The sequence below is a fragment of the Chionomys nivalis genome, chromosome 4 (genome assembly GCF_950005125.1).
Source record: "Chionomys nivalis chromosome 4, mChiNiv1.1, whole genome shotgun sequence".
NCBI classification, from domain to species: Eukaryota; Metazoa; Chordata; class Mammalia; order Rodentia; family Cricetidae; genus Chionomys; species Chionomys nivalis.
The window spans coordinates 40,229,581-40,250,603 of NC_080089.1; positions in this window are offsets into that span (position 1 = coordinate 40,229,581).

Genomic DNA, 21,023 nt, shown 5'->3' on the forward strand with positions numbered 1-21,023 from the left:
TCTGCCCCTTCCCTGATGCCAAGATGTAGAGATAACAAAAAGCAGGACTGAAGCAATGAAACTAGTGTCTTTGTTGTTTCAACCTCAGAGAGAATGTGGGTAAGTGAACAAACCGTACGCCAAATTGAAGGATCCTTCCTGAACGTGTTCTTACTTAATTGGTTGATTTAATTTCCTAGCAAAGGGACATTGAACATATCCCCGAGAACACTCGTTTGCTACAAATCCTTCTCTTGGCTAAACCTCATTTGCTTAAATTAATTTCCCACCGTTTCTTCTCTTAACGGCACCCAGTGTAATGTGGGTACTTCACACTTACTCTTCCTTTCTAAGTACAAAACCACTACCAACCAGAGCAGTTTATGAATTAGCAGGAGCGTTCACAGATTGCTGGTGTAAATGTGAAACGGAGGAGCCACGTTGGGATAATAGATTAGCGGTTTCTTCAAACTGAAATATAGAATACGCATTATTGTTTTCATTCTCAGGAATCTGCTAAATGGAAATGAAAATAGGAGTCCACAAACATGTGTTGAGCAACGCCCATAGTGGCTGGATTCATCATGGCCCTCAAAGTAGGAACACTCAAATCTTTATCTACTTAGATGAAATAGAGTCTATCCATACAGACCCTCACATGTTCACATTCCTAACAATGCTCTCTCTCACATACATACACATACTTAAATACACAAGAGATTTGTTGTGTTTTAATGTATGTGGATGTATGTGAATCTCTTAGAAAACAAGGCGAGCTAAATGAAAGAAGCTAGGCCCAGATGGGTACACACAGTGCTATTAGATTTCCATAAAATTCGCCAAAGGACAAATGTCAAGACAGAGAAAGCTTGGACTTGGAAGGGGTTGAAAATAAGACAGAAGCTAGAAGTGACTGCAAATAGGAATTCTGGGCTTAAAGATCATGTCTGAAACTAGGCTGTGGTTCACTCGGCTCTACAAACTTATGGCTCGTTGTTGCCTGGCGCCCTCACGATAGGCAAATGTGATGCCAGGAAAATCATGCATCAGTTAAGCTGTGGAGTGGGGTTGAAATTGCCACCTGGTAATTTCATCGTCTCATTTCAGTGATATTTTAATTTTATGAATCCTTCCCAGGTAATGTAAAAGAAAGGTCTTTAATCACAGATTCCAGAATTTAAGTTGGCTTCTTCTTGGAGCCCCAAGGGCCTTCACCTTTATACCAGTGGAGGCAGATTCAGAATGTAAAAAACCTTTCTTCCTTTCAAACTAATTAAGGAAGCTCTGACATCAGCTTCATTTTCAGCACACCTGATGGAGGCCACGATACCAATTAAACTCCTGAATGATTAGAAATGCAAACTGTCAGAAGCCTCGGCAACAGGCCTTGTTGCCGGCACCAGAATCACGAGGCAGCAAGGACGTCTTCTTAAGGAACAAGAAGTTCTCAAGTTCATCTGAGTCGAAGGAGAAAGGAATCCTTGCTATGATGGCCCGGAACTCACCTTTCACGTTGGACAAAATTTCTGTGATGGGGCAGCATCTTTCTGGGTTAAGAAGTTCTGGTACAGGGTAGGCTGACTCTGCTTTGGGTGAAAAGAGAACCAAGTTTGACTTCTGAATCTAGGATGATTTAGTTTAATGTCTTTGCCGATGCTAACAGGACGAGTCTCCGCCTCGTTGAGAGGCTGAGTAAATGAGATCTCATAGATGTCAGTGTATACAGTGTATACAGAAGATACTTAACGAATGGGATCTATTCAGAGGATGGCTTAAGTCCTGACTCCTCCCCCCCCATAGGTATTGTCTGATTGCCTGCCATTCCTTCAATTCAGCAAATATTCCATGAGCACCTGCATAAAACAACAAAGCTATGCCATAGCAGAGCAGCTGAGCAAAAACTGCCAACAATAAACAATTGAATTTTATATGATGTTACAGTTATATGTCCCGTGGAAAAGGTATCAAGTAAGAAAGGAGGCCTCTGGAGTTGTGGGGGTGAGGAGAGGGTGGGATGCTGACAGGCTGCAGAGGAAGGGACTTCTGAGCAATGAGTGAAAGAAAAGCACCGTCTAGCAGATGCCCGAGGCACAGCTTAGGACTCGGGATCTTCTAGAATGTTCTACACAGGTTCAAGGAACACTAGGGAGGTGGCCACCAGCCCAGACCCCGGTGGAACAGTCGGTAGAGCAATGAGAAATGAACGGTAGCCCTGTTGCTATCGCCTGCCTGTTACGCCGTGCTGGCCCAGCCGTTTCATGTCTCTTTATAAACTCCAAAATGGGCCTTGAATCTCTGTTTCAAAAGATAGCTGTCCCTAAGGATGGAAACATCTACCAGTCCCAGGTGACTCTGAGGTTGGACTTTGTCGGCTGTGTTTCGTCAGAGCGAGCAGGAGAGCCTGCTGATTTGTTTCTCTCTTCTGATGGATGTGTTGCCCAATTATTGCTGGTGAATCAGCAAAATTACCCAGGGCAGCTGTGAGGTGGGACTGACCGAAACAGAAGAGCAATTCCAGCGTGTAATGAAATCACAGGCAAGAGAACAATTCGCTTATTCCCGGACCAACAACTGCTGACGAATGGATAAATTAATATAGTTATCTGCTTTGAAGAGAGCAGCGTGGAGTGTGGCAAGGAGTTTTCGGTAGTGGGATGACAGGCTTTGTACATGAATGAAGGCACGCACACGCACACCGCTGTCATAATTGGGGTAGAGCTTTTCTCAGACTCGTCCCACACCAAAGGTGACTCGGATACTTGGGGGTCATTTGTCAGACATTGGAGATTCAAAATGCAAAGGGAAACATGGCAGACCCCTCAGTGCTAGTCTTCTCGAGCCCCTCTCTCAGCCCCGGCCAGGTATAAGAGGGTCAAGGCAAAGAAAACTGAAACAGAAGATCATGGCTCCATCTCTGGCCCTTCAAGATTGAGCTATGCGGCTTGGGCCCCCCATTAAACTCTGAACTCTATTTTCCTCACCTCACCTAATGGCAATAAAGTCTCTACTTTGTCTGATCCCCAAGTGTCAGAGTCAAGTGTAAGGTCATTTGGTAAACTGCAACTATCTACTCAAAACAAGCTCAGGGGTCCTGGTTGGAAACAGGCTGATGAAAACCTGGGGGATGATCAAGTATTTGAAAAAAAAAAATCAATGAGTGTTTGGGCACTTCTCCAGATTAAATGTGTTAATTTATGTGCATTAGTTAGGTTCGTTTGCTGGGCAATCAGATGGGACCCCCTGATGGATGTGCCATCCCCGACAGCCAAGAAACACATGGCTCAGTAACTGTGATCGTTTCTGACAGGATTATGAGAGGCATAGGTCTGGGGGACAGTTTCAGGGATGCCTGCTCACAAAACCCTTCAGAGACCTAGAAGCAGAGTATGTGGACTGTTGGGTTTCTTCTCAAGCCTTCTCTCTGTTGCCTCGGTCTGCGATTCAGGCACACTAAGAATAAACTGTCCTCAGAGAATGGGGCCTGATGGTGCTGTCCCACTTCCCTTCCAACTTAGAAGCCATCTGGGCTAACCGAAAGTGAGAAGGAACAGAAAGTAGCCGGCTTTCTCCTGGAGAAAAACACCTCTCGGAGTCAGGTGCAGTGGAGGTTCTCTGGGAAAGAGGGTTACTGAGGAGAAAGGCAGCCAGATGTTGTATTAAATGATGTGTGCCTGGCTGGAGCAAACCAGGGATGGGCTAAGAATCATGGATCTTAATTCTCATTGAACTTGCTGGATATGGTGGTTTCTGCCTGTAGGCCTGGCACTTGGGAAACTCAAGTAGGAAGAGTGCCTCAGTTCACGTCCAGCCTGGGCTACCTAGTTCATTCTGATCATCCTGGGCTACAAATTGAGACCCTCTCTGAATTGTGAAACTTGGTGATGGACTCGATGCACACAAAACTTCCCATCGCTCACTGTGAGCTGTGAGCTTCTCCTAGAGACCACCAAGGGTTTGAACCTCTTGCCCCTCCAGGGCTTACCCAGTGCCTGGCACTCCATGGTCTCTCGGTACAGATGCTACAATGCAATGACTGCCTGCCTCTGTCCACACAGCCAGGTGGTTGGTGACAAGCAGCCAGCATTGTGATGAAGATGTTCTTTTGGTCCAGGATTTCTCTTATTTGGTACATTCATCATGGAAGTATTCATAGCACAAAACCAGGACGTAAGCACTCCGGGATATCTTGCTGTAAGATAGAAGAAGCAGGACTTTTGGGTGGTTTGAGGGATATTGGGAGCAACTTCCAAGTCTTGAGATCCTGATGATTGCAGATTTCTTGTAGTGGTGAATGACGTAAGTTTGGAAACTACTTAGAAATGTTCAGTCCATTGTATGACTCTGCCTGTAAAGACTGCTTAGGTCTGTGACACCAAGGGGCTGTGCTAGGGCAGGTGCACTATACTGTGCTTCATGTCACATCTCCAAATTTTTTAAGTTGTTTTTTATCATGATTTCTTTAACAGCAGTGCAACTCTTTGTTCGTTGTATAAAGCATTAATTTTTAAAGCTTTTTATTCATTCTTGCAATTTTCCTCTTTTACCCCCTAACATCTTATACTTTTCCTGTAGTATTTGAAGCCAGGTAGTAGGTACTGCTAAATAGAAAATGATTATCGGGGAGACTTTATATAGACTTCACATTTACTATCTTCTGGAACATTTTCACTAAAAAATATCTGTGCTAATTATAATTAATGTTGTCAGGAAGCCTCATATAAAATACCTCCAATCCTTGGGACCTGGAGAGACAGTCCAGTAGATAAAACTGCTGACCACTCTTTACAGAGGCACTGGGCTCAGTTTCCAGCATACACACTAGTCAGCTGGCAGTCAACTGAAACTCCAATCTCAGGGGTTCTGCTGCCCTGTGACTGACCTCCTTGGGTACTGCATACATGTGATACACGTAAATCCATATGTGTACAAATACACACATAATTAATTAATTAATTAATAAAACATCTTTCCAATCCTTTTCAATTCGTCCCAATCATGAAATGATCACAATCTCTTGTGTCTCCTGAAACGGTGAGAAACAATGCTGCCGTCATCTTGCTGCAGCTTTCCCTTGGGGAATAGATACAAATAGAAAAAGTATTCATTTTGGTGGAAACGTCTTAAAGGAATCCAAGATACTCCTAGTTTCACACTTTTGGAGAAGAAAGGGGTTTGTTTTGGCTGGTAGCTTCAGGAGAGGGGAAGACGTGATGAAAGGCAGAGAACCTGGTGGCGGCAGCAGAAAGATGGTGATCACACCTTATCCCCACACAGGAAGCGGAGAGAAAGAGGACAGGAAGTGAAGCAGCCTATACAACATCAAAGCCAGCTTCACGTGGCATAATTCCTTCAGGCAGGCTCCACCTCTTAAAGGTTCCATAACCTTCCCCTGCAGCAGAACCACCTGAGAACCAAGTGTTCAAACGCTGGACCCTATGGGAGGACACTTCTCATCCAAAGCGCCATACATTAATCTCTACACTAGAGTCAGCTGCATCTGAACCAAATACCAACACCTAAGACTTTATAGCTACCTGAAAATATTAAGTTTATTTCTCATACATTACTTTTACATCACTTACTTTTAAAGGTTTTCATTTTGATTAAAATATTGTTACATCACTTCCCCTTCCCTTTCCTCCCTCCAGTTCCTCCCATGCCCCCTCCCTTCAACCCTTCTCGTCTTCCCCATTCTCAAATTGACAATCTCTTTTCCTTTGGTTGCCATTGTTACATATATATGCACAAATATAAGTACAACCTGCTGAGTCTATATGTTTGTGTCTACACAGTTTCAGGGTTGACCATTTTGCGCTGGATAACCAATCAGAGGCTCTTTTCTGGGAGAGGTTCATTCTTCTCCCAGCAGTCATTAGCTGCCTATCGTTCTTTGTCTAGGTGTGAGACCATCATAAGATTTTCCCCTTCTGTGCTGCATGTCTATTGATAATCGTCTTGTTTAGGTAGCCACTTCTGAGAGATGCAATCTTGTAGCCACTTCTGAGAGATGCAATCTTGTAGCAGACTTCCTGGTGGTCTGGTTTTTGCAATCTTTCCATCCACCACCCCCTTTCCTTGATGTTCCCTAAGCCATAGATGCAAGAGCAATGCATGCCCTGGGAACTGGGCTGCCCACAGTTCACTGGTGTTTGCAAATCCAGCTGGAGTTCATGTATTAAGTCTACATTTGCTACATAGGAAAATAAAGGGAAAGATGTTTGTACCAATGGGCACATTCTGATGGGACCGGATATGTCTTGCAGAGTCCTTCTTTGCCACCTGGATGTCCCCGCTTCCTTCAGAAGAATATGGGTAGAAAGAACTAGCAGATCTCCAAAAGGTAAATGCCACTGCATCCAGCATTAGCAACCTTTGAAATTTAACATGAATTTAGCAGGATTGCTAAGTGTCATAGTCATACAACTCATTAAACCACGCTTAAATGAAAAGCAAATGACGACCTTATTCATTTTAAAAATAAATGGACAAGCGCTATTATGTAGAACTGCAGCACTCATCCCTCATTTCTATTGAATAAACATCCTAAAGGTAGGCGGGGCAGCAGCCACACAGAATGGGTTTCAAACTGACCTTCGTCTGCTCTTTCGGGCTGCTGGGAATGAGTTGAAGGGCAACTCCTTCTCTTTGGCTAGGTTGAGGAGACCCAGTGTAGAGGAGATGAACCTGCAGATTTGAATGACTAATTACAGGGCAAGGGAAGCCTGGGCAGAACCTCTCAGGAGTAAGACTGCTACAATAAATAAAATAAATGAAATGCAAAGCATACCGTATTGGTAACACCCCAAAGCACTGTTGTCTCCTGGAAAGGCAAATTTGGTCATTCTCTCTCTCTCTCTCTCTTTTTTTTTTTTTTTTTTTTTTTTTTTTTTTTTTTTTTTTGGTTTTTTGAGACAGGGTTTCTCTGTGGCTTTGGAGCCTGTCCTGGAACTAGCTCTGTAGACCAGGCTGGTCTCGAACTCACAGAGATCCGCCTGCCTCTGCCTCCCGAGTGCTGGGATTAAAGGCATGCGCCACCATCGCCCGGCTTGGTCATTCTCTTTTTATCTAGCAACTCTAGCTTAGGGAAAGGTTAGAGGAGAAGGTTCTAGAAAAGTGTTAAGAGAAACAAGCCTAATAGTCTCCCAGGTGGCTCATGAAGCATGTAACAGAAAGATAAAGATGTGAGTATCGTTCCCGCGGGAGACTGACTCGGGATCCCTAAGGGTCAGGGTGCTAGTTACCGAGGGCTGCAAGTTACAGTGTGGACCAATTCTAGAAGACCAGATGCACCAAAGGAAAATCATGGGAGCAGGAAGGATTTCAAACACGGACAACAGCATATTCAAAGGCATAGAGCGTAAAATAACTCCCTCCATGGAGAAGCTTTTCTGAGCGGACCCACAAGGAGCAGATCTTTCTTCGTACTGCCATTGTGTTTGGTGAGTTCACACATTCCATCATTGAAACACCTGTGTTGTGGCGGGGGGGTCCCCCAAGGTGGCAGGTGGGTTTTGGGGTAGGCCCAGAACACATCTACTACTCGAGCAAAGACTCCAGATGCTTCTGGCTGACAATGGGAAGCAAATGCACTAAATGTTTCCACAGTTTCTCTGAGCCTCGCAGTGCTTGTTCTCTGTGCTTACATAACCTCTGAGCACTGTTTTATGTAACACGGCGCTCAGAGAGTCCTTGCCTGCGAGAGAAGTCCCAACACAGAGGGAAACCAAATGGCAAAATAAGGAAAATTCCTTGCATTTCCCCATGGTTTATCCCCAAGTCAACCCACACAGCTGAAGCTCCTCTTAACTCCCTGCGGCTTCGGGCTTTGGAGATGTTACATTTTTGAGAAATATATGTCAGGTGTACCCCCTTTATATTTTGTACGTCAGGTGTACCCCTTTATATCCTGTATTTCAGGTATACTCCCTTTATATCCTGTATGTCTGGTGTAACCCCTTTACACTCTATGTCAGGTGCACCTCCCCTTTATACCCTGTATGTCAGGTGTACCCCCCACTGCCAGCGTTTAGAACCCTCCTCTGCTTCAGGTTCTTAAACTTATGATGCTGTCCGTGTAAGCACACGAGAAGGACCGTTCTGTCTTTCCCGTGGAATGCAGAATATGAAGAATTCAGGGTATTTGTGTGGGAAGGGAGCCTTCGCACTGCCCTCTCCCACAAACTGTGATCTGAGACAAGCTTCAGAAGACCCGAAAACACCAACGTGGCTTCTTTTAGTTCCTTTAAGACGTATCCATGTTTTCTTTGTTGCTGCGGCTCCCAGACTGTTGCCAGTCGTAATAGGTGAGTGTTTTTCTTGTCACTGCTCTGATTCTGTTTTGCAGCCGGGGTTAGAATTGGGAAAGCCAACTTTGTTCATGCCCTGTCTCAGAGTTCAGAGTGGTTTGCGCCTTTCCGCTCCACGAGCTTCTTCTACCCTGCTCCCGAAATCAACGGTCTACGTTGATCCTTTGATTTTCTTGGTGCATTTCTTGAAAGTTTTTTATCTCCGGACCTATCTTGGTTTCTCTTTCCCTGAGAAGAACGCATATCTGACTCTGTACTCCTCCCAGGAAATGTGTCTTTCTCGGGACTACGAGGAGAGCATAGTTTCCTTGGCGTCCCTTGACAATGGGGCTTGCTTGCAAAGGCCGGATGAACGCATGGGCTTCCTGCTTCCTCTTGGGTCCTCTGAGGGTTGGTTTCTGCTCTCCTGCGCCACCTGCTGTAAGTAGCACCACAGGCCGACTTCCCTCCCAGTCTCCAAGCCCCAGGCTTGTAGAGGAAGCCAGAGCCAAGCCCTTAGTCCCAGCAGATGTTGCTTAGGCTGCCAGGTTTCTGTCCAGACCTTATCTGTGTTGCCTCGGCTGGCTCCTAGCTCAGAATTCCAGTGTCCCCAAATGACTTGCCTGCAGTCACGCAGGCCCTGGGCTTACTGGCCAGAAGGAAGGGCTCTGCCAGTTTGAGGGCCGCTGAGGTGTAGATCTTGCTGGCTCTCTGAATGTGTGGTCAGCGAAGACCGTGTCTCCTTAGCAGTGAAAACACACACATTTCTTTTGAAATGGCAACAGGAATATGGCATTTGTCCTTTCGCGGCCTTCCATCATGTCTTCAACTTATCCCAAATGAGTCCCCCCCCCCCCCCCAAGTTCTCCCAAGTTTGGTTTTTGGTTCATTGTTTTGTTTAGGACTTGGGACTTTCCTGTGTGCTCGCCAATGAGTTAGTGATTTTAACCAAGGGACCATAGAGAGAACGTCTGTTTTTGTTGCCTTCCCATGGTTCCCTGTTGCAGACTGACCACCTCTTGACAGCAGGTTCTTACACATTTGTCCTTTATATATGTTTTTATATGTATGTGTGCAGCCTGGCATGTTGGAGGCCCATCTCAAAAGTTTATAGCAATATGGAGAGTCTGATTGATCAACATCCTTTCTGTCTTATTTTCTTGAGACAAGTCTCAAACTGTAGCCCAGGCTGATCTGCAACTCACGATCCTCTCTCCTCAGCCTGAAGAGCACGGAGATTACTGGTGTGCACCACTGTGTCTGTTTCAAAACCCACCTCAAAACTCTTTCCTTATTTGCTCATCAAAAGGAAAAGCCGGCCTTGAGATCTTGAAAACTCAATCCTGGTTTAATTCCTCAAATAAAGCTGACTTTGTAGGAAAAGTGACTTCTGCTGTTAGTCTGATAAGAGCGAAACACGTGGCCAGCAATTGTTTCTCAAAATTAGAGGGGGGGAAAAACCCAGAAATATATTCATATGGCTGAGTATTGAGATAAACACAAGTCAGAACTTCCTGAGAGCAAAGGTTACATGAAAGTCATGAGAAACAGGAGATTCTATGCCAACAACTCCCGTCAAAGAGGGCACGCGCTCATTCTGCTCAGTAAGCACTTACACTACTCTTGCCCTCTGGTAGCACTGGGAGATGCGCTGTTAAGAATAGCATTTGACCACTGAGAACACAGAGACAAATAAATGGACAGTCTCAGCATAGTTTTCTGATGGCTGAAAGAGGGCATGCCCTAGATGCTGCGGGAGATCCCTAATTCAGGCTGTCTGGCTAGGGAGGGTGATGTTTTTATGAGCACACACAGCCAGGGAATTGCAATGGTTGGTTGACCTACAAATATCTTCAGATCCTGGGAAGGCCTTTCAGTTCTTTTCTAGAAGGAGATGTTGACTCATAAACAATGTCCTGCCACCTTGATGGCTCCAAAAGGCTCAGTTTTCTCTTCGCTGTTGGCTTATGACATTGACACAATAGCGCCTTGTGTATTAGAAGGAAACAGGCAAGGCAGGGAATCCTCCTTTTCTCTGCATCTGAGGAATGTGGTCCTTGAAACAGATGTCGTACAGCTGGGGACCTAGACCAGGAACTCTCCATGCAAGCTGAGGCGTGGAGAGGAAAGAGAGGCTCAAGACTCAGGAGAAATATATGGTAGCCAATCAGAGTTCTAACAGATCACCTGATCGTTAGGAAGGGTGAGGCTAAAATGTATGGAGCCACCTGTCATCTTGGGGCGTAATTCACATCTGTGCTCTGGCCTGTATCTGACCAGGCTGGGAACCTCTGGGAGGTGTGTTTTGCAGAAAAAGGCACTTTGAAGACTGGGTAGCATGGTGGTGGTGGCTCAGTCAGTAAAATGTTTGTCTTGCTTCCTGATATCCATGTAAAAATGTTGGGCATGGTAAAGGATGCTTGTCATCCCAACTCCGTGGAGGCAGGGGCAGGAGGATCCCTAAAGTTCACTGTTCAGTTTAGCCTAACGAGAGATTCTGTCTCAAAGGGAGTAGACTAAATTCACAAAGATGACTTCTGTGGCTATACTTTGGTCATTATCTACACGGCATCTTCATGTGCACACGCATCCTTACACAGACAGATGAGCACACACACATATACACATGTGTGCACGCACGCGCGCACACACACTCTCACACACATGCATTTAAAAAAGAGACACTTGGAAATAGTAGACTGGTTAGAATTGACCTGTTTCAACTGAATACCCTGCCAACTGGATTGGCATTAGAAGGGTGGTTCTCCCTGCCTCCTCAGGGGAGTTATTCAATCTATACTATGGCAGCTGGTGTCCTTATTGCCCTGGATCCATGGTCAGAAAGAAAGAAAGAAAGAAAGAAAGAAAGAAAGAAAGAAAGAAAGAAAGAAAGGAAGGAAGGAAGGAAGGAAGGAAGAAAGGAAGGAAGAAAGAAAGAAAAAGAAAACAGGGAGAAACAAAAATTGTGGAGTGGCTACAGACCCAAGCCCTCCAGGCCCACTTGCCCAGGGTGGGGCCCAGAGGGTTGGTGCCAGGCGCTGTGTGGCTTCTCCACCCCTTCCCACGCCCCTCAGAGCATCTGCTGGCTTTCAGAACTGCAACCACCCTGAATGGGTCTTTGTGTGTGCCCCAGGAGCTGGCTCAGAGGAGCCCTGTTGAAATGCTTTAGTGATGTCTCCTCAGGACCAGGCGTAACCCGGCATGGTGCCCATCTTGCGAGGCTGGGCCTTTCTGGTGCTGTTTAGATGAACGGGAGACACATTCTGCACTCCTGTGAGGGGTTATCATGGACAGGTTGTGGGCATGGCATATTCTCTCCCTCCTCCCCTATCCCCTCTCCCTATTCTTTGTACTTTCTGGTCCCCATACGTGACCATGGTGATATTCATAAGAGGTGCAATACCTGGCCGTTCCTTAAAGCCTGGTCCTGGGTTGACAGCTCAGCATCATTCCATCCAACGTTCTCAGTCTTGCTCTGAGACACATTTCACAGTTTCCACTCTATGGGTCGAAAACCCAAGGTTTAGAGGTGGCAATCTCTCTGCAGCCAGGGAATTCTGAGCAGGAGCATATAAACAGGATTAGTTGTATATGCGTCTCTCTCCCATTTCAGGCTTCAAGGTGTCTATTGCAAGACACTGAGACCTTCAGGCCACTTGTAGGTCCAGAGATTCATGACTGAGAGATCTCTGTACTCCGGGGAGCTGAGGAAAGCAGAGGCTGAGCGTGGGAAAATTCAGGCAGGCTTCTGCACACTTAGATCCCATCCCGCTTATTCCTCTTGTGCTTTGTCGTGTTGCAAACAACATTTTACTTTATGTGATGGAAGGAAATACAGATATAGAAAAAAAAACCTGTTGTGGACAACTTCATCTTTAGACTTTGGCTAATGAATCTTATTTCCACATCAAAGAAACCAGGAAACAAATGGCACCAAAGGCCACAGCACAAGGCTCTTTCCTTATTCCCAATGGTGGCCACAGCCCTGTCACTGCCTACACAATTTATTGTCCTCTCTTGCCACTCAGGCAGTGACAGTCCCTTCACTGGGCTGTCCTTGGCAAGGCAGGGATATTGCTTTTGTTTATTTTTCTTCTTAGTAGATAAAAGTGGTAGTGTTGGTGACATCAACTTTCCCCTGCCTGTCTTCTCTTGTGTGTGACAGGCCCAAAGCTGGAGCATACAAAGCTCCAAGCATGACCTTTTAGAAGGACAAATGGTTGACTATGGCTGAGCCATCCGGCCGGCTGGAAAAGCCTACATCTGTTTGCACAGAGATTTTTAAAAACTCACGGGAAACAAAGGCAGCATCAGAAATGAAAGTGAACACAGACGCTCCTAGCTCTGTGTTCTGTGCTTTGGTAAGGTGCTGTCTGCCGTTTACAGTTCTTTGACTTTCCTTTCCACTCCCCATCTTTCTCTTCCCTTCTCTTTCTTGCCCTTTTCTTGTCTTTCTTTGAGACACAGTCCTTTTATGTTGCTGATGCTTGTCTTGACCTCTTGGGTTCAGTGTCCTCCTCCCCTAGTAGATTGGACAATAGACACAAGCCTCCACATCCAGCTCTTGTCTTTCCCTTAGAAGAAAATTGACCTCCTCACCTCCTTGACTACTGGCCATATAGTCATATTTTCTGGAAGCAGACGAATGGCATTGCCTCTCAGAGGGATATTCAGCTTTAAAAAAATTAAGATGGAGTTGGTGGTACTTTGTGTGTTAAGCAAGTGCTTTATTCCTGAGCTACATTTTCAGTTGTGGGAGGCCTTTAACATCCATCTTTAATACACAATGAAAAAGAAACTCAGTAGAATTGAATTCCTAGTTGCATGTGGTTTAATGCACTGGACCCTTCAATGTGAAGAATCAACTTGCATACATAGCTATTATGTCATGCAAAGCCAAAAATAGCAGTGTTGATGTGCCAGTAAGAAGATCATCCTGTGTATCATTCTCCAGGGTGCTCCTGTTAGTCCACAGTTCTCTCTGATCTCTAAGAGTCTTTACCTAAGTATATCTGTCCATTATACCACTGTTGTCTCTATGAAGTAGAAATGCAATATGATTGACATCGTAGATGATAAACACATATTTTTGTGTAACTGAAACGTAAGCCCAGCAGAGAAACACCAAGCAGAATCAAGAAGGTTGTGATGACTAGTCTGTAGATGATTCAGATCCTGAGGGTGGAGGAGGCTGAGCAATGAGAATGAACAAGACATACCCGTTAGACTACCTTTCAATAAAGATGAATTTCAGAGAAAGTAGACCTCTCTATTAAAAACAAACAATAAGCCCAAGAGATTAAGGGACAATTTGTGACAGATAGTATAAAAGTTTGTTTGTTTTATGTGTGTGCATGACAATGAGAATATATAGGAAGCAAACCCATGAGGTTAAGATGAGTGAGACTTACTTCTGATACATGGGCTATACAGAGTTTGAGTAACTTCTTACATTTAAATATTTTATTCATAGGGCAGCATGTGAGTCATAGGAGAATCCAGCCTTTGTCAGTAGAACTGTCAATTTACTTCTTAGCGGTAGCTGGCAGGCGCTGCAGCATCACCTGTCAGGACTGTGATGATTTGGCAACAGGGATTGCCTGAGGTTTTCAACGAGAGATACAATCAAAGGTAGCTATTAGGAAGGCCAAGCAGGAGTCATACATAAGCTGGATTATAGTGGGTAGTGTTAGGAAACCAAACTAGGTGGTGTAACAGAAGTCCAGTGGGGGCGGAGTGGGGAGAGGAGAGAGATGGAGGAAGACAGAGACAGAAGGAGGAAAGGAGAGAGAGGAGGGAGGGAAGAAAGGAGAGAGGGAGAGAGAGAGAAACCGAGACAATGAGAGAGCAAGGCTTAACCAAGGATAGCTGCACAAGGAATAAAAGAAATGGGCCAATTCAGGAAACTCAGTGGAGGAAAAGAATGAACAGAGCAACTAAAGAGCAGTAGTGGAAGGGATGAATCAGGGAGGAAGTCGATGTGACGCACAGTCACCGCCAGATTTCCCAAGAAAGTGATTGGGCATCTGTGCACTGGCCAGTACAAGCAACCCAACTCTCTGCTGTTTCCTTCCAGAAAACAGGCAAGGAACACGTGGCTAGTGCCTATCAGCTGCACAAACTTACCCCGAAATCTGGTGTCATGGAAGTCACATGACCCTGTTGAAGGCTGAGTCAAAGTCAGAGATGAGGTGAAAGATGCAAGTTTATGCTCCCCTGAGGAATGAGGCCACTTCATAGATGCCATTGCCACAGCTCTACCATTCTTTGCGCTGGTGCTGGGGAATGCCAGGCTTAAGTTTAGTGAGATAATCTACACAAATGTAAGAAGAATTGTGCAAAAATTTTGGAGTAGGACAATCTAAATGCCATGGTGATCGTCTGTCTTTTGTGTGATCCCACATGACTCTCTATGGTTTGAGTCCCATTCTCTCTTTTGTCAACATTTCTTTACTCATACATCTAAGGCGCTGGTACCCAATTTCCTCAGCTTTCACAGTGAAATGGAAAATGGCTGTCTATTAGTTTTCTGCCATGGCATCCAACAATGGGCGTTAGGACTCTGATAAAGACAGCATCTCATTGGCTCTAAGATAAAAGGCTGGTTATGAAGTCATGAGCTTGATGCCCTGGCCCCTCCCAATGTGCTGCTCAGATTACCTAACAGCATGTTCTTTTATGCTGACTCCAGAATCAAAAAGGGAAGAAAGAAGAACATTGCTTTGATACATGGAGGTAAGGTAACTAAAGTCCATTCTTTAGAGACCTACCCAGTCCCAAGGGAGTTTTATGACCCGGGCTGGTCTCTGGCCAAGGACCCTTGAGGTCCTCTAAAGAGGAGCAGCTCTTCAAAGTTCAATTGTAATTTTCATCAAAGACGAAATTAGCCTCCTTTCATAACCCTATTGCTTTCCCACGCCGAGGGCTACTGTTAGCTCCTGGTGCTTTTTTCCTTTCCTGGTATGAAAATGCAAATGTCTCTTGTCCATCAAGAATGAAACATCCTCATCCTCATCCTCACACTAATTTCTAAATGTCCCTCAAAAATATGAATATACGGTAACGTCTGAATGTTAGCTGTGGTGTTTCTAGTGAGCGAAACAGTCCTGTGTTGCTGAGGGTTCTTGGCAGAACCCAGTCCTAGGGAACTCGCACCGTCCACTCTCTGATGAGCATGTTGAGATCAGCATGGGTCCCTAGGAGTTATTCCCTCACTTGGAAATCAGAGATGCCCTGATTTCTTCAGCTTCTTGGTTGACCATGACAGTTAGAGCTCAGGAACCCTTTGGTTTCTGTCTGAGAAAGTCTGGTTCCGATTGATGGCTCTTAGAGTCCCTGGACACCTGAAGACCACGGTGCCTATGAGACTGAGTTCAGAGGTTTCTATTTAAGACATCCTGCGTTCAAATTTAAGGCTTTCAGACTTGAAGTGTCGCCCTGCAATGCTGTTGCCTTAGTTAGCCATGAATGCAGGAGCTGCAGCTGCAGCTGCAGCAGCGTGTCTATGCTACTTGTTCTGTGGTTGGAAAGACAGAATTTGGCTTCCTTGGCAAATGCCTTGCAGGAGTGGTCAGTTCTCAGTGACCCCCACATGGACTGGATCACATGCTCTGTGAATTAGCCATGGATAATTTTTAATTCCAATCTGGCTATACTATTGTTTGGCATGCTCTTATGAAGCTATCCCTCAATATCTTCCCTTAAGCAAGGCACAGTTTGCTTGCCAAAGTTAACATGGAAGGAAATAGGCAGAGCTAAATTTACTAAGCTGCCATGGTGTAGCAATTCATAAATCAGAAAGAATGACTTCGGAGTAATCCTGCTTGAAATTGCATCATTACTGCCCATCCAGCTCTCTGTGATTATGAAAACAAAAATGACAAAGCAATCCTCTCTCTATATACCTACTCCACACTCTTCTCAGTGCCGAAATTTGCAAGGATATAATCGCCACAGTGAACCCTAAACCCAGTGGAAGTTTAAGGGTGAGAGGGAATTGACGCTTACAGTTCTGCCAACTTGCGATCCCTTGGGACTTAATCTGCAAAACGTCTCTAGCTCTTGCCCAAGACCGTCATCAAGGAAGTCACACTGGAGTCATCTTGTCCTCCCCGCTCCACTGAGTAAAACCCAATCAAACAATGTATGAAAATACAGTATGAAAATTGGTTGTGCCTTATCACCTACGGTGTATGTGTGTGTATGTGTGTGTGTGTGTGTGTGTGTAGAGGAAGTGCCTCTTAGGCCTGCTCCACCTTAAAAGCAAAACGTGCACTTTCTGTATGCAGCCCTAGCATGAAGGGGCCCCCCGTGATCTGTGCAGAGAGTGGGAAAATGTAAACAGATCTCTGGAGAAACCACTTGGCTCAGCAATTTTCTAGCTTGTTGTAATTGGCCTAGCCTAAAAGAATTCTTCGGGCTGTACCTAGGCCAAGGAAAATGCAAAGGCTTCCCTGAAACAGAGGCATAAGAAAGGGCTCATCTGCAAACTAGACAAACAGACGAGCAAAGTGGACAGGAAGCTGGGCGGGGTAAGGGGGGCAGAGAGAGCGCACAAGGACCATTTTCTCTCGACACATCAGCGGATCTGGCCACGCCAGGCAGGGTAGGCAGATTTAGAAAAATATCTTGGGCAGCCTGCTCCTACTTCCCCGAAGACTAAGCCACCTTCTTGTCTAGTCTGACTTCCTATAGGATTCATAAGGGCCCTTTCTCTGAACATCAGAGATTGGGGTCCTCTCTGCCAGTCTCAGGCTGAAAGCCAACTTCCTGTGGACTGATTGTTGTTGGTGCCCAGGGAGCCTCACAAGTCTTCCAGTCTGACACTTAGCATTATTTCCTCTTCTTTCTCTTGGTCTTCTGTTAGTACTGTAAGGGTAGTAGGCCTGGTGGGTCCCATTGGGTTCCTAGTGTATACCTCGACCCTAGATCAGTCTGTTGAGCAACAGCTGCCTGGGCCACTGAGTACTACGAGGCACATTATAGCTTGGTTTTATTCTATTATTGGTGCATATTTGAGTACATAGGAGGTGTCCTATCTGCACCTGATGGACTCCTGTTGGCGGGATGTATTTACAGTCCTTGACTACAGGAGGGTGTCCTGAGGTGTGTTTCCCTGAGAAGCAAGGAAGTCAGAGAAATGGAGAAACCCAGTCATGAGATGGCTCTAACTTCCTTCCATCTCTCTGCTCTGGTCTTTCTTGCCTCCTCTTTTGCAATGTGAATCTGAACATCCACTTCCATCATCTCTTGGTACCCCCAGGGGACCTTGGAAAAGTCTAATCCATCTGGCACCTCCTGTAGGACGTCACTTCCTGTTGCCTTCCCTCTAGCTTCCCTCTCGCCTCCCTGCTTCCTTTCTTTTCCTCCATGCCACAGTTCCAGCTTTTCCCGCCTTTCCTTGGTCAGAGATTATTTTTTAAATGTTCTTTTCTTGTTCCTCACTTCATGCGCTTTGCACTTCTCCAAATCTCTTCAGCTCTTTCGCAGCACACCTCATGCAAGGGGCCCCAAAGTTCCTCATCATTCCTGCCTTCCTCGCTAGTGGATCTTCACCCTTCTTTATCTTGCTTCTATTTCTCTATCTCCCCTGTTTGCATTATAAAGCATATCAATAATGAAGGGGCAGTAAAGATGGGGCAGAGCAGGGCAAACTGACAATGTCACCAGTGGGGCCATTCAACCCTGAACTTTTAAAAAATGCCAGTGTGGAACCATTCTGGGGGTACCCTTTTCTTCTCCCTCATTTCTGTGCCTTGCTGGTACATATTACACACAAGTGGCTATTCTTTAGCCCCAGTAGCATGCTCTATAACCAGATGCATCTCTGAGGCTGTCTACAGAGCTATGACAGCCTCTTAGTTGAGGAAAGTGTGGAAGGGGTTCAGGCATGGGTGGCGGTGGTAGCTTGCTATTGCAGTGGTTTCTTCCCATCGCCATCTCTTTAAACCACAGGTTATTAAGAGAGCAAATGCATGCCTTTTTGTATTTTTTACCACACTGAAGGGCAATTGCCTCATTTAAGAAGTCCTATAGCCTTGTGGAATTACCTCCGAGGGTAAACTATTTTGTTTTAGTGAGAGACAGGAAAAGAAACGAAGCACACTTTGGAGTTAGGTGGCTGTCAGATTAAACCATGAGGCTCCTTAGCAAGTATCGAAATGTTGTGTAGACAGTTCACATGTTTTGTTTGTTTGTTTTGGTTTTTTTTTTTTTGACTTCTCCTATAGGGCACAGTTATTTATCAACCCAAAGATTCTGAGTCAGAAAGATTCTCAAATGTTATTTCATCTCAACTGGCCTCAACGGTTGGGTCTTCTCTTTGAAGGCAGAGCCCTCCTAGCTTTTTCTAGACAAGAAGTGATTTCTAACTTCTACTGAACTGGAAAAATACATTTTTATTTTTATATTTATTCTTAGGTTTTCTTTTGGTTTTCTAGATGGGGTCTTTTGCAAGCCTGCTTTCTCTACTTTCCAAGGGCAGGGATTATAAGCATGTAAGACCATGCCTCTTAGAACGTTGTTCTTTGAGTAAGCAAGTCAGAAGTCTTTCTGTTTGGACTTTCTTTCTGATGGCTCCATTCTATTTCCTAGTTGACAGAGCAAATATCATCTGTCTCCCACTTGAGAGCTCCTTTTACATTTGAAAATATTAATGATAGGGTTGGGTCCTTGTCTAAGTAACCCCACTTTCAAAACGTCCCATGACCTGGTTTTACAGTTTTTGGAGACACTGGCTACCGAATCCTCAGTTCACCCCACTTGGCTTGGTGGAGGCTAAAGCAGAATGGTTGCTCCAAGTAGCTCCGAGGGAACATTATCCATCCTGCTTCTTCATCTGCATCCTTGACTCTCTACCACTGATCTGCCATTTCCTACAAGCTCAATACACCTGACCCCAACACCCTGAGCAATGGTTTGGACTTGGATGTCAACTGGACGGCAGAGTGAGACTCAGCTTTAACTGAAGACACAATTGCGTGGAAGGTAACAGTCTTGCTTCCGAAGCTTCCTTCCAGTTCTTTGACTTTTCCTCTTTCCTGGATGGGGAGTCCTAGGCAGCATTGGCTGCTCTCCAGCTTGCGATGTGGCTGAAGATGGGCTTGAACTTCTAATTCTCCTGCCTTCATCACCTGTGTTCTCGAACTACAAGCCTGCACCACCATGCCCACCTTTAAACCTCTCTCTGTTTTGCCAGAGTCACTGAACACTTGCTCAACCCAAGGAGCCAGGACAGATCTAAGCAATAATGACTCTTCGGTCAATAACCATATCATTAACTGACTTCTTCATGTTTACCATCACCACCACCATCTTAATTCTGTTATGCTTCTTTCTCATGGATTATTGTTGCTATTTGAAACTTTATTCCGATAGTGTCCATGTTGCCATTGGATAAAGAACCCATAAATCAGCAATGATTTTTAAAAAGCATAACTTATATGGAGTTTGAACTTCCCACATGGTTCAGTCCAGTGCTGCTCCCAACATGAGAGAAATAGCGGGATTTAATAAAGATGGGTGTGACTTGGTTGTGATTTGGCTTGCTGAGTAAATAGGAAGTGTTTTAGATTGATTTCTGATTTCTTGACACCCCCCCCCCCCGGGATAGGTAGAAGGGCACCTACAGCACTACGACATGTGAAATGGACTCTGAGCTTTCGGAGATTTCGATTTGATCACGGGCTGGTCCATTAACCACTCTGACCTCAGTTTCTTTATCAGTGAAACGGGACTCTTCTAATCCCACAGCCTAGGTCCCCCCCCCCCAGCTGGTCTGATGGTGAAACGATTAGATCACAAAGCGTGTGGTTATCTGGTCAGCACCAAATTACTGTCACCATCCTGTAAGGTCTCCTTATTTGTTTACCCTTCACTGTTAGCGGTAAATAAAAAGCTTCCCATTTGTCCTATTGGTTCCCTTCCCGATTTGACACAATGATGAATTGAACTCTTGCCTGCAGCATCAGGCTGGGTCTCTCTCTCTCTCTCTCTCTCTCTCTCTCTCTCTCTCTCTCTCTTTCTCTCCATCACACTCAACACACTGTCCTCACATGGGGGGGGGCAATCCCTGTTGCTGAGGGGTCTAGCTCACTGCCCTGTCCTGAGGTTGAACTCAGCCCTTAGTCCCCTCATCTCCTGAGGTGGAACACAGTCTGGATGTCCTGCATGGGAGGAGGCCAGGAAACCCTGTCCCAATGTCCCCCCGCCCCTTATGGTTTGTCTAGTAGCACTGGAAACATCACTTGCTTGCCTCCTTGCAGAAGAGAATAATCGATTTCTTATTTCCTACCTGCCTGCTGGGTAGGTTAGAATGGATGAGATTGCATCTCTGCGGAGAAAGATGCTATTTGGATATGCAGTCTGTATTCATCACAGTGGACAGCAGAAAGTAACCCGGGTTCCCATGACACCAAAAGGCCAAGAGAGCCCAGGAGACTGAACTGGCATTATTTTCTCAGGCTTCAGAAGCTATGCCTGTTCCTCCAGGACAGCTGTGGGTGAGAGACAGCGTGACTTAGGAATGCATTTTTGCCAGTAAGAGCTGTACACACAGCAGCAGCAGCAGCAGCAGCAACAACAAATGATTGCAAATCATCTTGTCCCTTGTACAGTATAAGCCCTGCAAGTTTGTTGACTCCTTAGACCATTTCCACCTGTACTCCGAGACATCGGGTCCCAAGAAGTCCAGATTTCCAAAGGATTTCCCCGATTGATTTCAGAGGACCTCCGCCCTGCTATTCACACAGATGCTGTTGC